Source organism: Varanus komodoensis, unplaced genomic scaffold, assembly GCF_004798865.1.
Source record: "Varanus komodoensis strain SLA01 unplaced genomic scaffold, ASM479886v1 scaffold2, whole genome shotgun sequence".
NCBI classification, from domain to species: Eukaryota; Metazoa; Chordata; class Lepidosauria; order Squamata; family Varanidae; genus Varanus; species Varanus komodoensis.
In genome coordinates, this window is record NW_025335568.1 from 22,280,358 (window position 1) to 22,295,649 (window position 15,292).

A 15,292-nucleotide genomic window follows, 5' to 3' on the forward strand; every position below is an offset into this window, starting at 1 on the left:
GGCTGCTTTGAGGATAAAATGGAGAGGAGTCAAACTTTGTAAGTTGTGATGCATTGTTTGCAAAAGATGATGATGATGATGATTGCAACTTTGTATTTATATCCTGCCTTTTTTTCCTCTTTTGAGGAACCAAAGGTGGCTTACATAGCTTCATTTTTGTCCTCACAACAACAGGTAGGTGAGATTGAGAGTGAGTCCCCCAGTGACCTTTCTGGCTGAGTGGGACCTGACCCTGGAAAAACAGGTGACCCATGCACCTGTATGCTCAGTCTGCTACCAGGGCACTCACTGGTAATGGGCAATAGGTCTTCTGGGGAGGATAAACTTTTCAAATAGAGGTCACCTTCAAATAGCGTTTGTGAGGGAAAAAAACTCGTACACATGCCCCCTCTGCCTAAATCAGCCATGCTAATAGTGGCTCACTGGCGCCAATCTGTAAGGAAAAACTCAAGCTGAATATGTTAACTACATGGCACATAGTTATTTACCACCAGAATATCTGTATGTTAAACAAATTGGTCATCACTGTCCATAAATACTAAAAAAAATGCATTAGATGTGCCACGTACCTATATGCCAGTATTTATGGTCTAAATAGAGGCTTTGTACAACTGTGTTACCCATAAGTTTGCTGCCCAGAAACTGCTCTATAATTTTGTATCTAAGATTTGCTCAGTGAAAAAATATAAAAATAAAAAGAAGAATTCTCTTTTTAAAAGACCTTTCAATTAAGGAGAGAGCAAATGTTTGATCTTGCAACCCTGAAATTTGCAACAAAACCAGCAAACCAGCAAGCACGTCTGATTTTTGCTAAACACACGTACCATTTCACTAAATTGCCACACCCTAACTCCCTCCACACACACGCACATCTCAATTAGTAACCTCAAGTCACCTCAAGACTGGACAGTGCTCATAACCCCAGGACTGGCTTAAACATTGTGCTGCATGGAGTGTTCCCTTACTGGTGGAGCTGAAACTAGTGCAGAATACAGCAACCCAGCTGTTCCGGAATGTCCCTTTCCAGCATGCAGCTCCTTTGCTGATGGAACTGCACTAGCTGCCTATTTGCTACTTGGCCAGGTTTCAGGTATTGACACATAAAGTCCCAAAAAGTGGGGACAAGGATACTTGAGGAATACATTCTTTCTTGCAAACCAGGCTGGTCTTATTTATTTATTTATTTGGAGTGCTTGTATGCCGCCCCATTCACATAAGCCTTTGAGGTCATCAGAGGCCATGCTCCTGGGAGCTCCATATAGGCCTATCTTCTCATTCACCTGTTCAGGCGTGTCTGACTATAAATGACACTATGGGCAAAATCTCTACATACTGTTTGATCCCGTGCCACCTCTTTCAGCTGAACTATACTCTTGCCTGCATCCTCTTTTACGGAGTCTAACCACTTCACTCTTGGGCGACATGGTTTTCTTTTGCTTCTGAGCATTCCAAACATTGTATAGACCAGAAATGGTGCACCTTTTAGAGACCAAGTGCCCAAACTGCAACCCAAAACCCACGTATTTATTCCAAAGTGCCAACACTGCATTAAACTTGAAAACTGAAGTTTTGGTTTAGAAAAACAAAATCACAGCCAGTAGAAGCAAATATATATATATCCTTGGCAGAGAACTGACCGGCCATGAGAAAGCTTGGATAAGTCATGGATAATGAGTCACAGCACATGACATCATCGCCAAGCGCTGCTACTCCTTTCTCAGAAGCGCATGACCCCTATGTGCACTGTTATCCGATGCTTATCCGCTGGGGCGATGCTGGGGCAAATTGGCTTGCATGCCAGAGGAGAGGGCTTTGCATGCTCGCTGTGGCACACGTACTATAGGTACGCCACCACTAGTCTTAACCGAGCCTGGTGCACTGCTCTAACCATAATAGAGGGCTAAAGTTCCATAGAAAAGAGGGTGATTTTGAAAAGACCTCACTTGACTGGCTTTTTCTGCACAGCTCATCATTTCTCCCCATTCTAAACACATCCCAACCATCAAAACCATGCCAGGACACCTTGTATTTTCAACCCTAATCCTACGCTGCTGTACACCCTTAACCCTAATAGAGGAATAAAGTTCCATAGAAGAGAGGTCAATTTTTAAAAAGCCTCCCTTTGGTGGCTTTTTCTGCACACCTCATCATTTCTGCCCACTCTAAAGACATTCCAACCATGAAAATCACGCCAGGACACCACGGTTTTCCAATACTAACCCTACCCTGAAGCCCACTGCTAACCCTAATGGAGGGCAAAAGTTCCATAGAAAAGAGGGACATTTTGAGAAAGCCTCCCTTGAGTGGATTTTTCAGCACAGCTCATCCAATCTGCCCACTCTAAACACATTCCAACCGTCACAATCATGCCAGGACACCTCCTTTTTCCAACAGTAACCCTACACTAGTCCATGCCCCTAACCCTAGTACAGGGTTAAAGTAGCATGGAAAATAGGGGCAATTTGAGAAAGCCTCCCTTGAGTTGATTTTTCTGCACAGCTAATCCTTTATGCCAACTCTAAATACATTCCAACCATCAAGATCATGCCAGGACACCAAAGTTTTCCAATCCTAACCATAGCCTGGTACATACTCCTAACCGTAATAAAGAGCTAAGTTTCCATAGAAAGGGGCGATTTTGAAAAAGCCTCCATTGAGTGATTTTTCTGCGCAGCACATCATTTCTGCTCACTTAAAACACTTTCCAACCATTAATATTGTGCTATGACACCTCACTTTTCCAAAAAAACCCCTATCCTTGTGCAAACCCCTAACGATAATAGACGGTTAAAGTTCCATAGATAAAAGGGCCATTTTGCAATAGCCTCTCTTGAGTTACTTCTTCTGCCCGGCTCATCATTTCTGCTCACACTAAAAACATACCAACCATCAAAATCATGCCAGGACGCCTCATTTTTCCAAACCTAACCCCACCCTGCTGCATACCCTAACGTTACTATAGGGCAATTTTGAAAGAGCATCCCTTGAGTAGCTTTTTCTGCACAGCTCATCATTTCTGCCCACTCATGGGAGGCATTCTCAAAATCGCCCTGTTTTGTATGGAAATTAACCCAACATTAGGTTTAGAGGTATACATCAGGGTAAGGTTAAGGTTTGAAAACCTTGGTGTCCAGGCAAGATTTTGATGGTTGGAATGTGTTTAGAGTGGGCAGAAATGAAAAGCAGTGCAGAAAAAGCCACTAAAGGGAGAATTTTTGAAAATTGTCCTCTTTTCTATGGAAATTCCACCCTCTGTTAGAGTTAGGGGTGTGCACCAGGGTAGAGTTAGTGTTGGAAAAACTTGGTGTCCTGGCATGATTTTGACGGTTGGAATGTGTTTAGAGTGGGCAGAAATCATGAGCTACGCTGAAAAAGCAACTTGTGGGAGGCTTTTTCAAAATCATCCTGTTTTATATGGAAATTACCGCTATATTAGGGTTAGGGGTGTGCACCAGGGAAGGGTTAGGGTGGGAAAAACATGCTTTCCTGGCATGACGTTGATGGTTGGAATGTGTTTAGAGTGGGCTGAAATGATGAGCAGTGCAGAAAATGCCATGAAAGGAAGGCTTTTTCGAAATTGCCCACTTTTCTATGGAACTATAGCACTCTCTTAGGGTTAGAGGCGCACACCAGGTTAGGGTTAGGGTTGGAAAAACTTGTTGTCCTGGCATGATTTTGATGGTTGGAATGTGTTTAGATTGGGCAGAAATGAAGAGTTGCGCTGAAAAAGCTACGCATTGAAGGCTTTTTCAAAATCGCCCTGTTTTGTAAGGAAATTACCCCTATATTAAGCTTAGGGGTGTGCACCAGGTTAGGGTTAGGGTTGGAATAACTCGGTGTCCTGGCATGGTTTTGATGGTTGGAATGTGTTTAGGGTGGGCCGAAATGAAGAGCTGCGCTGAAAAAGCTACTCATGGGAGGCTTTTTCAAAATTGCCCTGTTTTTTATGGAAATTACCCCTACATTAAAGTTAAACGTGTGCACCAGGGTAGGGTTAAGGTTGGAAAAACTTGGTGTCCTGGCATGATTTTGATGGTTGGGATGTCTTTAGAGTGGGCAGAAATGATGAGTTGCGCTTTAAAAGCTACTCAGTGGAGGCTTTTTCAAAATCGCCCTGTTTTGTATGGAAATTACCCCTATATTATGGTTAGGGGCGTGCACCAGGGTAGGGTTAGGGTTGGAAAAACTTGGTGTCCTGGCATGATTTTGATGGTTGGAATGTGTTTAGAGTAGGCAGAAATGATGAGCAGTGCAGAAAAAGCCACTAATGTGAAGCTTTTTCAAAATTGCCCTCTTTTCTATGGAACTTTAGCACTCTCTTAGGATTAGGGGCGCGCACCAGGGTAGGGTTAGGGTTGGAAAAACTTGGTGTCCTGGCATGATTTTGACTGTTGGAATGTGTTTATAGAGTGGGCAGAAATGAAGAGCTGCGCTGAAAAAGCTACCCATGGGAGGCTTTTTCAAAATGGCGCTCCTTTATATAGAACATTAGCGCAATATTAGGGTTATGGGTGTTCACCAGGGTATGGTTACAGTTGGAAAAGCGAGGTATTCTGGCATGACTTTGATGGTCAGAATGTGTTTAGAATGTGCAGAAATGATGAGCTGTGCAGAAAAGGCTACTCAAAAGAGGCTTTTTCAAAATCGTCATCTTTTCTATGGAACTTTAGCCCTCTGTTAGGGTTAGGGGTGTGGATGAGGGTAGGGTTAGGGTTTGAAAAGCGAGGTGTCCTGCAATAACTTTGATGGTTGGAATGTGGTTAGAATGGGCAGAAATGATGAGCTGTGCAGAAAAAGCTACTCAAGGGAGGCTTTTTAAAAATGGTCCCCTTTTCTATGAAACTTTAGCCTTATATTATGGTTGGGGGTGTTCACCTGGCTAGGGTTAGGGTTAGAAAAACGAGATGTCCTGGCATGACATGGATGGATGGAATAGGTTTAGAGTGAGCAGAAATGATGAGCTGTGCAGAAAAAGCTACTCAAGGGAATCTTTTTCAAAATGGCCCTCTTTAGCCCTCTGTCAGTGTGAGGGGTATGGACGAGGGGAGGAATAGGGTTAGAATATTCCAACTATCAAAATCATACCAAGAAACTTTGTTTTTCCGACTCTAACCATACCCTAGTCCACACAACTAACCCTAATAGAGGGCTAAAGTTCCATGGAAAAGAGGGCGATTTTGAAAATCCGTCCCTTGAGTGGTTTTTTCTGCACAGCTCCTAATTTCTGCCCCCTTAAAACACATTCCAATCATCAAAGTTGTGCAAGGTTCCCATTAGTGGCTTTTTCTGCGCAGGTCATCATTTCTGCCCATTCTAAACACATTCCAACCATCAAAGTCATGCCAGGACACCTCTTATTTCTAACCTGAACCCAGTGATGGTGATCCTTTTAGTGACCAAGTGCCCAACCTGCAACGCAATACCCACTTATTTATCGCAAGTTCCAACACTGGAAGTCCAAGCTCTCATATCCTTGGCAGTGCACTGGCCAGCCATGCGAATGCTCGCACAAGTTACCTGGCGCCACTACTCCTTTCCGAGCATGTGCATGGCCCCTATGTCTTCTGTTGTCCGATGCTTGGCTGCTGGGGCGATGCTGGGCAACTTGGCTCGCATGCCAACAGAGAGGGTTCTGCGTCCTTGCTGTGGCACGCTTGCCATAGGTTTGCCAGTACTGGCATCGACCTATAGTCTGATTGAATTCTGCTTGGAAAAGAGCCTTCAAGTAGTGAATCTATTTCTGTGGAACTCCCTGCCTCTGGAGGTGCTGTTTCTGGGGCCTCCTGGACACATCATTATTTCAGGGTGTTTCCTTGGTAGACCAACATTTTAGCTTTCCTACTCTCCTCTAACGTCTTTTCTCTAGACAGGCCTCTGAGCTTATCCTGTCACATGATGCTGCCGTGGCTGGGGACTTATGCTCAGAAGCATTTGCATCTGGTGGATCCATGTTGGATCCTCTCTCTACCCTGCCCACCATCAGGGGATAGGTAGCCCTCCTCCCTCTCTCTCTATCCTCTTCCCAAGGTAGCAGCTCAGACTTGAATGAAGAGCCCCTGCAGAGCTTTCCATTGAGGCTGAGAAGCAGTGAGGTCAAGTCAGACTTTGACCACCTTGTCTGAAGTTGCAACTCTTTCTCCAGCCTCACAAATGAAGCATTCGCTGACCTGACATGGTCTTCAGGCCACCAGATTGATCTCTTAAAAATTGGTTTAGATATTTATTCTCCTTGCAATTCTTTCCATATATATTCCTGATGAAGGATTCAATCTATTTAATGTTATTCTGTGTTGCTGACATTTTTATGCTGCATTTGTTTTATTTACACTTTAAACTTGCATTTCAGTGCTTTGTTGATATTATTGTTGTGAGTCACCCAGAGAACCTTGGTTGGCATATCAGTGTTGCATGCCAAGGTTTTCTCCTTTGAATATTCAGAAGCACAGGCTGCTTTCCTTGCAAGGCATTTTTTTATTGACCTATGACCACAGATCACCCAGAATGGATCTTTGAGCATGCACAGAGAGGTTTGTTGAACCCAATCTAGTATTCACATCCAGCAGCTCTCCTTATGAACATGGCTGGGCCACATCCCTTCAAGAAGGGCTTTCTGAAAGTGAGCATGCCTTCTCTCCGAGTGCTGATTATTTAATTGGACTGCCCACCTTGCCATGGCATCAAGAGGCAGGGATGCCTGGTCTGCATCTGAAAAATACTCATTCTCAGTGTCCCCTCCCTCCAGTTGTATATCTTGGTTATTCCTAGGAACTGCCAGCCCACCTGAGGAGCCTGGCCTTAAGATAAACACATCTGCTTCCCTCTTCTCAGTGTCTCAGCATGGTCCATCCTCCCCAACTCCCCTTTGATCTGCTTCTTCTTCCAATTCTGATTCTTCTGAAACTCAGCCAGCAGTCCTTGAGAAAGAGTGCCCAAAGGAGCCATCCTTCTCACTTCCAACAATCATTATGATTGATATATAAAATGAAGAAACTCTTCTGTCAGAGCATGAGCCATTCTGATCTATGTTTTGTGCTTACAATTGTATTATTTGTACTTAACTGCTCCTGTATCACAGGCCCACTTTTCTGTGCTCTAACCCTTGCCTATTGTGGATACAGAGCAGCAATTCAGTTAATTATAGTACTGTTAGAATTTCATCTAACATTCTTAGGTACAGCTAAATGCATAAAATTATTATTAATTTACTTCTATGGCAGTAAATTTACTTTTTGTTTTCAGTCAGAGTATAGCAACCCAGTAAAGAATTTGCAGATATAAACAATCAATAATTGTTGATTATTATTGAACATCAAATTTTGATGTTCTGTTCAGTTATGACCAAATTTCCCATGAAATGTTATTCTTTGACATAAGCTGAGTGATAGAACACTTCACATGTGGAAGATTCTATAGCCTGTTCGAATAATGTTTCTTCACATGTTTAAACTATAATATGTTCACCCTCTTTTGCTTGGCTTGGCAGCTCTTTTCTACTGTAGTCACTGCTTAATATTAATTCCCCATCAGCAATTGCTGAACAGGACTCAGAAGGGCCAAAGCTCTTTAGAGGCTCCTTATAGGTGGGCCATGGCTCCTTGTAACAGTCCAAAATTAGGCATTTTCCACCATTGCATTTGCTTGTGCCATCAACATCATTGTAAGTTGTGCTGTTGTGCTGACAGAGCTGTTCGCTCATCCCTCTCATTTGGTATTTACAAGCCACAGTAGGATTAGCAGCAGCAAATCTTAATGAACATGGTGTGAGGTAGCTAGCATAGAGTAGATGCTTAAAAGGAAAATAATGCTTGACAACAGCTTTCCCCACTCTTTGTCCTCAAATCAAGTCTTCTGACTCCTGTTATGCCTTACCTTATTCCTGGATATTGAAACTCATGGTAAGTCCTTGCAAGCATGATTAATCAGAATTAAATGCACTACAGAACTGACAAATGACTCAGCAACAGTCCTATACTACAAGGGCAGGCAAATGGAAGTGTTCCAAGTGAGAGATGCCAGAGCATTTCCATATGATATCTAATTCCAATTATTTGTAATTTTCCTCCCAGGCTCTTTGCAGGCACCCCCTTAAATTAAATTAATATCCTGAAAACAGGCTACAATATGGCAATGAAAGCAGATCACATGTTTTCTGGGAACAGGCATAACATGGGTCCTTTACTCCAAGCTCAGCAATATGAGTAAAATGTTCTGCTGGCGTTTCATAATGTTTTTGCCCTAACGTCTTCCACTTTCCTCACTGTCCCAAATTACTTCCCCCTCCCGTTGTGTCAACCTGCCCACAATTTATGTCTTTTGTTACCACTCCATTCACATGAATAGCCATGGAAGTACCACTAAGAGAAAGAAAATTTGGTCTAGACTGTGACCTCTCATATGCATCAGGCTGGTGACATGCTGAGGCAGCTCCATGGCTGCCATGCAGTCCTGGGCCACCCAGGATAAGGCAGCCTCTTCGTGGAAGTTGAGCTCCCCCAAGACGAACATCCTGGGGGTCCTCAACACCAGGTCAGAGACTGCTTCTGTCAGCTCAGGCAGGGAGGCTGCTGGGCAGTGGGGTGGGTAGTGCACCAGCAGGATCCCCATGCTGTCTCGATTCCCCAGTGCAGAGTAAAGATACCCTAGGTCTGCACTCGAGGAGAAGAATCATCATGTACACCACACTGAATCCCTTGAAGCAAGGACATAAATGCAACAAACTAATGAAATTAATTTATGCCTTTTACCTGTGTTGAATTCGTTTATTTTCTGTGTTCTTTTCATTCCTGATTTGCATTTATAGCCAGACATGGCAGCACATCAGGCATGACTTTTAATTATACACAGATGAGACTAAAACTTTGTATACTTGGCTTCCTGTCTCCCATCTCTCTTTTTTTATGCATTTTGAAGGGGAGAAGCTTTGAAATTTGGACTTTGGTCTCCCCATGTGACCATGAAGCTCACTGGGTGACTTTGAGCCAGTCACCGACTCTCAGCCTAACCTACCTGACAAGGTTGTTGTCAGGATAAACGAAGACAAGGTGGCACTGGATTTCTACCTAAATTAGTTCCCAATTTTAATTTACACGTATGGATTTTATGCAAATCTGTGTCATCCTTTGCCCTCTTTTTTGATGATGCATTTCCTATTTCTTTGGCACGTCATAAGTGGCCACCCTATCAACATAACACAGGTGGTGGTGCTTCACCTTCACAGCTGCTCTGGTACCGCTGCTTCTGCCATCGCCACTTACCAGCTCAAAGTAGCTACTGTGGCTGAGCAGCCAGCAACACGACTTGCGCTAGTTTGGGCTCACTTATACCATCACCACAGGCCAGGGTGATATGAGCACTCCTTTGTTTGCAGGCATAGTACTGCCAGCATCTTCTTTCTTCTCTGTGGACCATATCCCTGATCCAGGGACAGATGCGTCAGTCTTTGGAGAGGATGGCTCAGAAGCAGCTGTTATAAGTACCTTGACTAGCACTTCTGTATGGGGCTGAATGGTTTATGTATGTAAAGACAGCTGGCTGACCACCATCTTGTTAGCTATTTGGCTTAGAAAGTAATATAATTTTAAACTACTTCTCATTTTAGGACTGCAACATAAAGAAAATAAGGACTCAGGTACTATTTGTCCTATGGTAAGAACAATTAGGTTTTCGGTGCAACTGATTATGGCATAATTATTCATTTTCTCAGTAGAAATTTAGATTTCTTCTATAACACAGAAACATTTTATGACCAGGGCTTGAGTTCAGCCTGCTTATGGTCTAAATAAGAGACTTTAACTTCTTGTATCTACATGTTTAGAAAACAACAACACTGCAAAAGGTTGGGGAATTATCAGCCCTGCCTTACAATGCAGGTGGGCCAGCTGCAGAGGATTAACAAACTGAGCACAAATGGGAGGTCTGGCCTTAGAAGGAAGTGAGGAAGGAATGGAGTAATGCCATTTGGGTGGAGGTAATCCTGGGTTTAGAGGGTGAAACAAGGTATGGTTGGTTGAACAACAGAATGGAAGGTGAGCTAATTTCCTCAAAAATATACCTTACCATGCTTTACAGTTAAAGCTATTATTCTATACACACTTACCTGAAAATTAGAATAACTCTATCAAACAAAGGGTATCTTTCCTCTAGACTGGTAAAATATTTCTTCTACCAGATCTCCCGGGTGTAGAGAAATACTGATTTATCACTCTCTCTGAAAGGGTATAGTTAGAAGATCCCATTTACTATATTGTTTTGCAGCTTTCCAATTTCTCTGAGCAGTCTGAAAATTCTGGACAGCAGGCTCTTTTGAGGGTTAGCATCCTTGTAAAAAGCACTGTAAATTTTAGTTTTCAATAATATTTCTTATTCATAAAAATGCAAATGGAACATAGAGCAAGCAGTCAGGCATGGACAGATGGTATTGCTTTGCAAAGAAGTTCTTGGCAATCTGCAACTCACTTACCTGCAACTCACAAATGCAATTGAATGCCATGGGGCTTACCTCCAAATAGATGCACGTAGGAATGAGCTGCAGGAAAGCAAATAAGCAAACCGTACAAATAAGCTGTAAGTGAAGTGTACTTTCAGCAGCAAAACTTAGATTTGTTTCTCTTTCATCAGCTTTGTTTATAAGGAAACATTCTTATGCATTCTCCCCTGTCCCAAGCTGTAAGACTCCCAGGGGGAAGGAATTACCTGGGTTTGTCTTCAGGCTGCAAAGAAAATTCATGGGACACTTGTGCCATTTCTGTAATATTTGTGTTTATTTACAAATGCATAAGTTGAACATAGGTTGGAAAAACAATAGCATTCCAAAAAGCACCAGATCCACCACCCCATATCAGATCCTAGTATGGTGGTGGATGATGCAGTCCTAAAATTTGAATTAATGAAGCAGGAAGGAAGCCTGTAGCCCCTAAACTGTGCCCCTTTAAAGTTAGAAATAGTGGCTTGACCTCTGAAGAGGCAGCTAGAGACCTAACCTCCTTTCTCCTGCAACTGGAACAGAAGGAACTGCACCAGCTGCCTCTCAAAGATCAGGAAGATAACCTCACAGGGTTATCACAAGCAGGCATTTCAGTGGGCAGGGAGGGTAGGAAATTGTAGAAGCCAGGATGCAAGATATCCTGAGCATCTGCCAGGATTCTTCCCTCCCTTTCTGAAATAACTTTGCTAAATGGGTAGAAAAAGCCCATCTAGTGAGAAAGCCAAACCTGGCAAATAAGGAAGTGAACATCCTCTCCATCACCCTTCATAGGATAATCATAAATCTCTGGGTTCAGGGCCTTGCAGCCATCAAGGGTATAGCCAATAGGGCCAAGTCCTTCAACTCTGCAAGCAAAGAGATGGGAGGCAGCTAAACAAGGATCCAGATGTACTGGTATTACCAACTGAGCAGCCCTCATTCTCCAGTTCATACATCAAAACACCTGATAACTACCCCAATACTTCTCATACTATATGTCACATAGGATTTTGCATGCCCTTCCCTTGTGTGAACTACATCACAGATGCAGATTTAACACTGTTTCTGCCTTTAAAGTTGCAATTTAACAGGATTCATTTGCTTTTGCCAGCTGTGTGACAGATAGACAGGGTGTCTACTTACATACCACCAAAAAAGAGGACATAGATTTGGATTAAATGTACATATGTTTTTATACACACATAGAGAGATCAGGAAATAAGTACTATAATTTTAACTGAAACATATTTCACCACAATGTAGAGGATTATGGGCTGGTGACCTGTGTGCCTCTTAAGTCTGCTGTCCTGTTGCCAAATGCTGATGGGCCCCTGCACTTCCTTTTTAGGGTTATGTTTACACAGGACTGGACTCTGCTGCTTTTAAACAGAGGACTATCCCCTGTCAATTCTTCAAATAGAAGCTTGCTGTCTGTACGGTATGGTATATGGCCACCTGAGAGATTAGCAAAAGTCTTTTGTCAAATTAAATGAAGTGAGACAGGGGCATCTTGATTCAAACTGAGAGTAAGCTCCAGGCCTTCTGAGTTACGGCAGAAGATACTCTTGATACAAAGAGCAACCTATAGCCAAGTAGTGCAAGTGCCTGGATTCATACATTGTTTCTACAACAGGCATTTTGTGAATAGCAAGTTCTGCTGCAGAACCCACAGTAATAACAGCACAGAAAAAATCTAAGGTTTCTTGGTTTGTGCTTGGAGCCATTTGTGCCAGAAGCAGTGCAAGAGATCTGAATTTCGCTAGCAGAAGATCCACCAGAATTCTGTTATCCTATTTCTGTATATATAGTAGAGCTGGCCCTGATGACAGACAGAAATCTAGCAAGGGCAGATTTCTTAATTTTTCAATACTAACAGTAAAACACTACCTGTTGAATGGCAACTGAACGGAAGCACCTGAGAACTCTGTCTGAAAAAATGTAGAGCACCTCCCCATACAGATCTTATGATTTCTTGGATCTGCCGTGCAAACCATGAGAGGATACGTGGTGGCAGGAGGCAAGGGGAAATGGAACTGAATGCGTATGTTGTGTACTTTGTGGGGATTAGGTGAGACTGCTGAGATGAAGATTAGTTCTTTGCTGCATTGTAAACTTCCTGTAAGGTCTTTGTGCTCTGATTCATTACCGCTTGCAAATTGGTGGGGAGAGTAATATCTTCTTATTTGATAAGAATATTATGAGGACAGAAATCCACTAATGACTCAGCTGCTATGAAAGTTCTGTTTTAACTGTTCTGTGGAAACACCTGATTTATAGCAGAAGTGGAACTTAGAGGTTCATATTTTACTAGTAAACATTCAAATGAAAACTACTCAAATGATTAAACAGAAGGGTAAAAACAATATAATCTAAATTTTATTGTTATTAATACAAAACTGTTTCAAATGCCTGAAGTCCTAAGAACAGCTTTTTTCATCTTTTTCCTCCCAAGCTTGGTGGCTCTCTTGCATTTATCCACAGTGCTAATTCAAAGAACTCCCTGGCATCTTTCTGGAAATCATCACAACTTTAATGTACAAGCTAGACTGTGTCCATTTATAGTAATACCATCTCCAATAACACTATTGCTGATCTCATGAAAGAAATGCCATAAGGGAAAAGAAATTGGATTTGCTTCAGCTCAGATGAATAAAAAAGACTAAAGTCTTGAAAGGCAGCTAAGAAATGTATTGAATAAATAAATAAATAAAAGCTCACCCTGGAATTTTTTTTTACAGAAAAACAAACTCCTGATATTAAAGAACATGTGCACAAAATTGCCCTTCAAAATTCAGTCACTAGGTGTACGCTCCTGTTAAGCGTAGTTTTTCCTTACTTATGAAAACTTTCATTTCAATTTGTAGATAATACCATTTGTTTATCTTATCTGCTTCAAATGTCACGAACCTTGGCTTATTGTTTATGAATATTGTTTTGGTGCATGCTGCCCGATTGCTCTTGTTTAGCACATCTCGTAGCTTCCATCTTCCACCTGTGGTTCATTTATCATTACTTGCAAACTGGGAACTCTGGGAATTCTTCCTAGACAAGCCAAAGATTTAAACCTTGGTTTAATCTTGGCTGATGGCTCTGGCTTGTTATGGGGAAAGATAAGCCAGAGTTCCCAGTTTTCAAACAATGAAAAACAAACCATGGATGGTGTGTTCATGATTTGTTTAGTTGCCCTTGTCTGTAGAAAGACACAAGCAGAAGTGAACCCTTATTATCATACCCAAACTATTTATCATCATACCCAAACTATTTAAATTATTTTTATTGTAACAAGGAGATCCTTTGCATTCATTTCACAGCATATTGCATGAGTGCAATATTAAGGAAAGTTTGTGTTTAATTGCACAATAAGGTCCTTTTTTCTGCAGAGGGCAATGCAAATTGTGGAAGTTGTATATTTTTATTAGTGTTACACATTAATTGATATGGTACAGAGTACAATACATAGACGAATGTTTCATAATCAGGGCTGCTACTGTGAAGACTGCGCTACTGGCAACTTCAGGTTGAAGGACATAAAGACTTTTTAATAATTTTTTTATCCACTCCATGGGCAGTATCCACCTACATGAGTATTATCATAAATTATGTTGTGCTAGCATAAGGACTTCCAATGCAACAACCTGTTAGCTGACACAATGGGTTTCCCACTAGAGATTGCTTAGTTAAGTTTCATCAAATTGTCTCTGACTTATGGCAGTCCTATGAACAAATGCACTCCAACATGCCCTGCTCAGCTCTTGAAGCTCATTACTTACACTACCGCATTTAATTTACATTAGTATTCAGCTTACATTGCATACTTCCCTATGTGATAAATTGATGAAATGGGAAATGACAGTTAAAATCCTTGTACTATAAAAATACACATATGCCTTTTAATTTGTTATGAAGCTTTCTGCAAAGAAAAGGATGTACATGGTATACATTGGATTAGATTCAGAGGTGTGCATAACAAAACTTTGATTTCCTTCTCCCTGCTGTAGCTCCTTAAGCTCCTGAAAATCTGCTCAGGAGGATTAGAAGATTCCCTGGAAAGGAAGCAAGAGAGGTGGTGCTGAAGGCTAGGGACTGGATGAAGAAGACATCAGTGAAAATTACCTTCCCTATTCCACCTGTGGGATCATCCAGTTTGCAGGGCAAAAGTATCTGCCAGATCCAACTCACTTCCATTAGCAGAGAAACCCTTCTGTTTGTGAAGAAGAACAAATGTGTACACATCTTGTATAATCATATGGCTTTAGAAGGTATACTGATTCTTTAGAGCCAAGGTGATGTAGTATGTGGGACCAAGATCCAGGTTCTTATCTCTACTTGGTCATAAACCTCATTGGGTTTGGGCTAGTCACTGATTCTTAACTAATCTGCTTCACTGGGTTGTTGTGAGAATGCAGTAGAAAGGATAATAATGTATTCTACCTTGGGATCCTGGAACATGATATAAATGTAACAAAATTCAGCTGCCTTTGCCATCTAAAGAGGTCCCTGACATTATGTCAGCTTTATTGTGTCTACATAACTTTTGCTCCTTATAGGTTATTTAATCGATATAACAGATTTCTGTGAGTTAATACAGTATTGCAGTGGTAGTTCTCCTATGACCATGTAAAAAAAGGAGAGTGTGGAATGTGCTGCAAAAGATAGTGCAGAGTTAATTCATCATGTCTGAATATGACACAAGAGCTGTATGTTGTACATTAACACATATTCAGTAATTTGAATAGAAATTAAGCATTGCTGGTACCTAATACTGAACCTTATGCAGGGCAAAAAAATGGCTAGGCTAGGCAAGGAACAACTTTGGGGCGAGCAAATCTT